At 40.6% G+C, this 8,729-nt stretch overlaps 1 long non-coding RNA gene across 1 annotated transcript; it reads left to right on the forward strand.

The window, feature by feature from the left end:
- Positions 1-2,328: 2,328 nt before the first annotated feature.
- Positions 2,329-4,628, forward strand: LOC308323652. Its single transcript, XR_013964832.1, has 4 exons — positions 2,329-2,439; positions 2,619-2,715; positions 3,177-3,263; positions 4,390-4,628. It is a non-coding gene; the product is annotated as an uncharacterized lncRNA (long non-coding RNA).
- Positions 4,629-8,729: the final 4,101 nt, after the last annotated feature.

Raw genomic sequence — 8,729 nt, forward strand, 5'->3', positions numbered from 1 at the left:
GCTCTCCAAGCTAATCAAAGTCTTAATGACACTTTTTTTTAAACCACTTCAACCCCAGCATCTCTATTCTGGGGGGAGCGTTCAGCCAAATTAGCAGATCTACAAGCTCACACCGCATTGCAACGTGTTGTGAGCTTGTAGATCTGCTATGTTTGGCAAATCAATTTGTGTAGAGTGAAATCAGAGCATATACCAAATGCTCTCTTTAAAGGTCTGTTTTATCAAATCTATAGAGGGTTTAAGTGGTTCTGAATATGCAGCTCAACAAAAGCTAATTTGGTCCTTATTTCTTTCTTTCTTAGGACGGAGATCTGTGTAGATGCCGGAGGACTTCGGACCTGGGCCTGCCCGGTGAGGAACCGCACAGTAAGAACCGCTCTAGGCCTTTCACGATTATGAGGTTTCTTTTTACTGGACGATTATTGTCGCTCAAATAAATTGCAATTAAATATTTAAGTGTGGCCCGGATGGTTAGCTCAACTGTCTGGGCACCTATGCTGCCAAGCCAGCCGGACGGCGTGCTGCGGGTTCGACTCCCGACGGCCTTTGCCGCGTGTCACTCCCCATCTCTTCCCCCTTTCCTGTCTATATACTGTTCACTATCAGTAAAGGCATAAAAAGCCCCAAAACCAACATGAGGGCTACTGCTCCAGACTGGGGCACAGTACTCAGCGGTGGGGAACACCAGAGCCTCGGTACCGGCTGGACGCCGTATCGGTGCGGCACAGGCGGTGGTCTTTCTCTTGACGCTGTCAGGTGTTGTTTAAAGGACAGTGTTCTGTCCAGCTTCACCGCAAGATATCATGGGGAGGAGTGGGACTGTAAAAATATACAAATGACACCACTGCTATCACCGAAGAGCACACCCTATGACCCTAATTGATCACGTCTAGGAATTTCAACAATTTAGGCAGTTCTCACATCCAGAGTGACTTACAGTAAGCAACAACACATAGTAATGCATCAAATTCATAAACAATTGTCATCAAGAATAAGAAGTATAGACTATCCAGACTATTGGCAGCAACAACAAGGGAGTGATGTGCGAAGCTCTTTTCTATGAAGCCATTCATAGACGATAACGGCCATGTCTTTCTTCCAGATGTACTGCAGGTCTCTCCAGGAATCTGCATTCCTCTGAAGACGACTCAAAGTAAGACCCTGTTAGGCCTGTCAAAAAGAACCCTAACTGAAACGTTTATTACTGTAAGTGATATGTTTAGCTTCTGTTTAAATGTTCTCTATAAATAAAAGTTTTATGTATATATATGTTGTGACAGGATATAATATATATCTGGCTCTTGGTCACTCTAATCAATCTTTCTTTGTTAGGATGAAGATCGCGGTAGACGTCGCTGGAACGCGGCTGCTGGACAGGGAGTGCACACACACACACACACACACACAAAGGCTAATTTGTTGTGTGTTTTTTTTTTGTTGTTAGAATGGAGATATCGATAGACGATCTGATGTTTCCTGGACAGAGATCCGTTCCAAAGCTCCCCCCCCCCCCGAGGGCTTCCTCAGAGGACTCTGATGAGCTGTGAGTAGGAATAGTTCTTGCTTGTTTCCGAGGATGGATAACTGCTTTTGTACTGTTATGGTACGAAGAATGGCATCATTTACATTAATCCAAATGTTTTAAATATTTTAGGATAAATCTAAATTACTCAAGACAATAGTTTGATTTTCTTTAGTCATTCATGATGTTAACGTATCTTATTGTGATTTTTTGTCTTTAATAAAAAAAACATTTGATAACAAAAAAAAGACAATAGTTTGAGAGTCAATATCTCATATCATTAGCGTACCTCTTGGTCTTTGTAACAACTTGAATACAAATTACAAAAGATGTTGAGGACTGTACATGTGTTGATGCCTCCTAGTGGCACTCTGGTTGAATGTCTGTCAGCTTTCCAAGCTAATCAAAGTCTTTGACACTTTTGTTAACCACTTCAACCCCAGCATCCCTATTCCGTTCAGCAAAAATAGCAGATCTACAAGCTCACACTGCAACGTGTTGTGAGCTTGTAGAGCTAATGGTTTCTTTCTTTCTCTCTCAGGATGGAGATCATAGACACAGCTGGAGGCTGGAGCCTCTAGAGACGGAGATCTGCAGGTCTGTCCATGGATGGGAGGACGGAGATCTGGGTAGACGCTGGAGGACTTCGGACCTGGGCCTGGATGGATGGATGGGAGGACGGAGATCTGGGTAGACGCTGGAGGACTTCGGACCTGGGCCTGGATGGATGGGAGGACGGAGGACGGAGATCTGGGAAGACGCTGGAGGACTTCGGACCTGGGCCTGGATGGATGGGAGGACGGAGGACGGAGGACGGAGATCTGGGTAGACGCTGGAGGACTTTGGACCTGGGCCTGGATGGATGGGAGGACGGAGATCTGGGTCGGACCTGGGCCTTCTCAGTGAGGAACTCAACGGTACGAACCGCTTTAGGGTTAGGGCTTTTCTAGGCTTCGTAAAAAGCCAATAATCGTCCGTTGCCGATAATTGGTCGATCCCTATTCTTAAACGTTACTGTAAGTGCATGTGTATGTTGTGACAGGACACGCACGCACACAGCAAAGCTAATTTGGGTGTGTCTTTCGTTCTTTGTTAGAATGGAGATCTCAGCCGATGCCCGAGATCCGAAGCTTTCCCCGGGTGATTCCGCTGAGGACTTCTGGGTCGCTGGGAGGCTCGGACGGAGCTAGAAGGTTCGGTAGACGCCACTGGAACCTGTTTAGGCCTGTCAGAATTTAAGGTTTTATAATGGCCGATTTTAATTGTCGCTCAAATAAATTACAAGTAACAATTTAATTGCGTCATACTAACATTCTAAATAAAACTTTGGCTTTTGTAGTCTTTGTAAACAAAAAGCTGCACATGGCATAATTCAATAACTAATAAATGTAATAATTCAATAAAATAATTGATACACTAAAAAAAGAGGTAAATTACAAAGTGACACATTTAGAGCTTGTAGATCGGTTGCTTGCATTATTTCTTTAAAATGTTTGACAATATATGAACATTTTCAACATGGAGACGATTATGACTCTAAACGTATCTCAAATACTTGGCGATTAGGTAATTGTGACAGGCCTAAATCCTTCTAGTTGTGTTTTTTTATATCATGTTCTGTAATCAGTTAGGGTTGACTATAGACTTTTTTTAGGAACAAGATCATCATGCCGGTGAAGAGCACGTTTCTAGCCGATGGAGCAACTATTTCTGATCACCTTTGGAGTTACATCACAGCAAGGTAACTATACAACAAACGCACACACACTATGATCATGACATGACATCAGCTTGTGACTGCAACTTGTTCCTGTTCGCAGATGACTCGGCACTGCTAGTCTCGGACAGGAACAAACTGCAGGTCTGAAATCGGTAGAATCTGCACCTGGCTCGCTGATAACAAACTATCTTTACACCTGGGAAAAATTGAATCCATTCTCTTTGGATTTAATAGTAATCTCAGCAAGGCAAATGGCTTCTTGGTTAGAGTTGGTGACATTGTTATGGTAAATGGTGCATTTATATAGCGGTGATAAAATGGCCACCAACGTAATCAAAAAAGTCAACCAAAGAACAAGATTCCTTTACAGGATCTCCTCACTGGTCAACAAAAACACCTTGAAGACCTTAACAGGAGCCCTCGTACAAGGTTTCTTTGACTATGCATGCACCTCCTGGTACCACAGCACCTCAAAGGCCCTTAAAACTAGGCTCCAGACCTCTCAAAACAAACTGGTCAGGCTCCTACTTGGCCTCACCCCCCGAACACCACACTCCTGCCCACTTTGACAGGCTGGAATGGCTTAGGGTCGACGACAGAGTACAGCATCTTGCAATGGGTCTGGTCCACAAGATTCGATACACCACCAAGATACCCATGTACCTGTCTAGATACTTCCTTTATGTTAACGAAGTCCACACCCACAACACCAGAGGGAGTGCAACGAACCATGTACAACCCAGATTCGGCACAAACAAGGGACTAAGTTATTTTCACTCCTATGCCACCAAAATGTGGAACGCCCTACCAACAGTCATTAAGACATGTGAATCCCTTGACTCCCTTTTTCCCCTCACTGTATAAGTTTATTTTCCCTTTTTACCTCCTTTATGATGAATTCCTGTTCTGTTCTTTGACTATAATAAGTGTCTTATTTGTACGTCTCTAAATGTTTTGATGAATTGAACATGGTGGACCCTCTTGTAAACAAGTGTAATGCTTAATTAGGTCGTCCACTTACAGTTAACAGTCTTTGTATTGAGTTTGTGCTTGACATGTACTGTAATTCTGCAAACTGTTAATAAATATTTCAATCAATATTGTTTAATGAACAAAGTAGTAATGAGCATTTCTTTCTTTTCTTTAGGACGTTGCTGGTCTCCTGTGTGGCTCCATCTGGAGGTCACCAGGGTTCTGAGTCACTCAGATCCTGACTGGTAGTGGTGATATGTAGATGTGATCAATCAGGGCTCTAAACAATAAAATAATAAACCAATATAAATAACTAGATAATAATATAAATAAATGGATAAAACGAACGATAAAAAAATAGATTATAGTAAAATAAAAGTAAATTAAAATAGTAAAATTAAAGTAAATTAAAATTAGTAATACATAAAATAAAATTAGTAGCGTAGTAATGGATAAAATAAATATAATTAGTAATATAGACAATAATACATAAAATAAATTAAATTATCAATATAGTAATGCATAAAATTAGTAATAACAGTAATACATAAAATAAATAAATGCATAAAAAATAAAATTAGTAATAACAGTAATACATAAAACAAATACAATTTTTAATGCATGAAGTAAAATTAGTAATAACATAGTAATGCATCAAATAAATACAATTATTAATATAGTTATACATAAAATTAGTAATAACATAGTAATATATAAAATACAATTAATACATAAAATAAATTCAATTACTTTGTGTCGTTGTTATAGAATGACTTAAAAAAACAAACACAAAATATCAATCACATCTACATATCACAACCAGGCTATATTGCCAGCAGGCAGGTGGACTGTAGACTCACTACAGCTGTCACAATGTGGTATACTTTGTTTTGACCCAACTGGCCTCCAAGGAGAGGCGAGCATGGAGCCGGACATCTGATGATACGCGAGAGAAGACGCCATAGTCAAAAAAAATTGTAATAAAAGTAATATGTTTCATGTTGATTGTATTTTATGCATGATGCCATATATCTGTAAATATTCATTATTTTCTTAATAAATTATTGCATTTATACCCGGGTGTCCGTTATGTGTCCATTACCCTTAGATCGCGCCGCCGCGGATTTATTTATTTCCCAAATGGTCTAAAAATGAGTTATTTAGCATACTTTTACCAATGAATTAGCCTATACACAGACAACGACTGATTAGCCTATTTTGGACGATATGGGTCTTTTCTCGAGTCAGTGTGTTTAGTCTCACTATAGTCTGTGTAGATTACCCGGCGGTGTTGCTGCCCCTCCCGGGAGTCCCGGCTCATGGCTCTTCACAGAAGGCACAGAGACAGCAGTCACTCCGCTGAACGTGTCGGTGTTGCTGCAGTGGTGTGAACCGTGCGGGCACTGGTGGTGGTGCTGAGTTCTGACAGCCGAGTCACTGCTTCTTCTGAATTACTTTGCCTTGGAAAATACATTTTGCGTTTTGCTGTTTCCCAAAACAAACCAGCGCGCGCTACTGTTTGCTACAAAGCGACTGGAAGCGGACGAGGTTTACAGACATACCAATAGTAGCCAATCATATGCTGATTAGGCCAGTTGCTGTATAGCCTATACCTACCCGATCACCAGGGAGCAACAACACACACACACACACACACAATAGCCTTCTATATAATGCTGCGCACATATATTATATATATTTAAAAAAATACCCAGCATAATTTTTGGGAAGGCTAAGCCTTCCCTAGCCTTACACACCCGCCGCCTATGGGCACTGTACTATAGGCATATAATACCTGGCTAGGTGAAAACAAAAGAAACCTGATTAGCATTTGAGTACTTTTAACACCTGAACAGCCGGCAGAGAGGTTCACATTTTCGGAATTTTGCGACAGAGTCACAGAGGGTCAATAATTCCCAGAAAATCTGTAATGTTAATATAAAATGTCCACGAAAATCTTCATGGGGGCTAAAAGGGGCTATTTAATTCTTCATGGGGGGCTACAGCCCCGTAGCCCCCACAGACTCGACGTCGTTGAGAGTGTGGATTATGCCAGAGAAAATGCAGAATCTTCCCTGGATTCTAACAGAATTTGCCAGGGCCTCACCTCATAGTCATTTAACATTTTCAATGACTGCCTGTACCTTGTGTCATTAGTGCCTGCACTTAGGATGACACTGTGGATGGAGGGGTGCTGCTTGAGCATGATTGGAATGTGGGGGAGGAGATCTAAAATATTTGCACCAGAGAAAGAGCTGGTTATACAGCGTGGGATTAACCATCCCACGCTGTATAACGACCTGGTCCCATTCAGAACTCATCCTCCAGCTCCTCGACCCTCACCTCGACCCCCAAAAAAGCATGGGTCGCGGGCGGAAACGGCGTCGCCTCGCAATCCCCACGGGAAACCCCCCCCCCCCGTTCCTGTCCATCCATGTCCAGCGCGTGTAGTAAACAACACTACACTCTGCTCTCAATGAGCTATATATTAATATTAAATATATATTAAATTGTTTTAAAATGTTAGTGTTAAATTAGGCCTATAGAGTAAAACATAATTTAAAAAAGCAAAGTAACTTATGGGGGCAAATTAATCACAATATTTCTTATTTCTGTGATTTCTTCTTCCTGTGAAGCACTTTACAATTTACAATTTAGGCATTTAGCAGACGCTCTTAATCCAGAGCGATTTACAGTAGCAAGAACAAAAAACATGGTAGGCCTAATACATATACATAAAAAGTCTTCATATAAGCTATAAACAGTGGAATATCTATAGGCCTATAATGAAACTATGCATACACACTATATAGTGCTATGTCTATAATCATATGTAAATTAGATACTACTTTGAATGACACTTTGAACTCTAATTGTCTGAATTGTGCTATATAAAAATAAAGCTTGATTGACTTTTATTGGCACAATAAAACCCTTGTAGTACAGTACTGTTGAAGTCCTCATCTGCGTTTCGGTCCAATTCCTCACTCACCTTATTATACGTTTCATGTTACTGTATTAAACTGTATTAAAAGGAATTAATTAAAACGATGCCTGAAAGCAGCAAGTATAGGCGAGATCGACACCCATTATTACGCTAAATATTCAAAGTCCCAAAAGAAAATGACAGGTTCCAGCATGTGTATCCACAGTAAGCTGAATAATAAAAAGTGTGAATGGAGTTTCTTGGTGAAAGTGATTTTTTTGACGTGCCAAAATCTGCCATTGAGCCCCATTATAAAAGTCTCAAATTTGAAAGCACTAAAACTATGACACCTTTCAAAGATTCCTTTTCAGGCAAACATGTCCACCGTAAGATGAACCTAAGTAGGCTAGAATGGGGTTGGTAGGTTTAAAAAAAAAAAAAAAAACAACAACATAGGGAGTAGGGACCAGGGTTAAAATAATAATATTTGTTCAAGGATTTGTAATTTTGTGTTTGCACCGAATGCACAATTTACGTAAGGGACATTAATGGTAATTGCAGGTCACCTTTGTGTTGCAGTGTGAATATTTCTATACATGGCAAAAAACGCAATTGACATTTGCGCTGTTTAATATAAGTGTATGTTTTTCTGCCTCTCTCTTTCTCTCCCCCTAGTAACAGTGTATCCTTCACATCTAACCTGTAATCATTTCAACAACACATAAACTAGCACTTACGGCAAGGGGGGTTAACGTGTGTGACCCCAGACAACACAGCCTTTTACTGATTACAAACGGAAGTAGCTGACATTATATAGCATTGGATTCCAAAACAACATTTGTCATAGGACTAAATGCTAGCTCATTGTTTGAGGTGGGGAGAGAGGGCATATGTCAGTTGGTGTTTAAAATGACTGCTGTCATCATGCTGTCAATCCGTAGCACACGCACACACACACACACACACACACACACACACACACACACACACACACACTTTGCTAAAAGTGATTTTTATGCTTTTTTGGCTTTCATAGGGACATAGGGAGTTGATTTCTTACACTTTGAAAGTAGCCAGAATAATATTTTCTGACTTTTGGTTGGGGTCTTTCTTCACCCGGGACCCGCTGGACTCATCTCAGTACTTTTACATTCCTCGCTCTGCTCCTGTTCCAGAACAATGTCAAATTAGATAAAAATGTAAGCATTAAAAGATTTTGTAGCTGGGCACTGATTACAAAAATGAGTAGTAGTTAATACCAGGGGTCTTCCACAGGGGGTCCGGGACTATAGTTTTGGCCCTATTCTTGCACCCATGTATGTGATTTGCAAGTATTTCGAATAGTATTAGAATATCTTTTATGTAAAGTACTTTGATAGTTTATTAGTATTCTACCATTATTGTTGACAGATGTTACTGCAGGGAATAAAGGTATTGCAACTTCTCACTTTATTTCACACACTGCACTCACACTAACACAACACACACACACACACACACACACACACACACACACACACACACACACACACACACACACACACACACACACACCTATCCTCTTAAAGCCTACAATACATTATTTGCAG

Source organism: Protomyctophum bolini, assembly GCF_963924005.1.
Source record: "Protomyctophum bolini genome assembly, chromosome: 11".
In the NCBI taxonomy this organism is placed as follows: Eukaryota; Metazoa; Chordata; class Actinopteri; order Myctophiformes; family Myctophidae; genus Protomyctophum; species Protomyctophum bolini.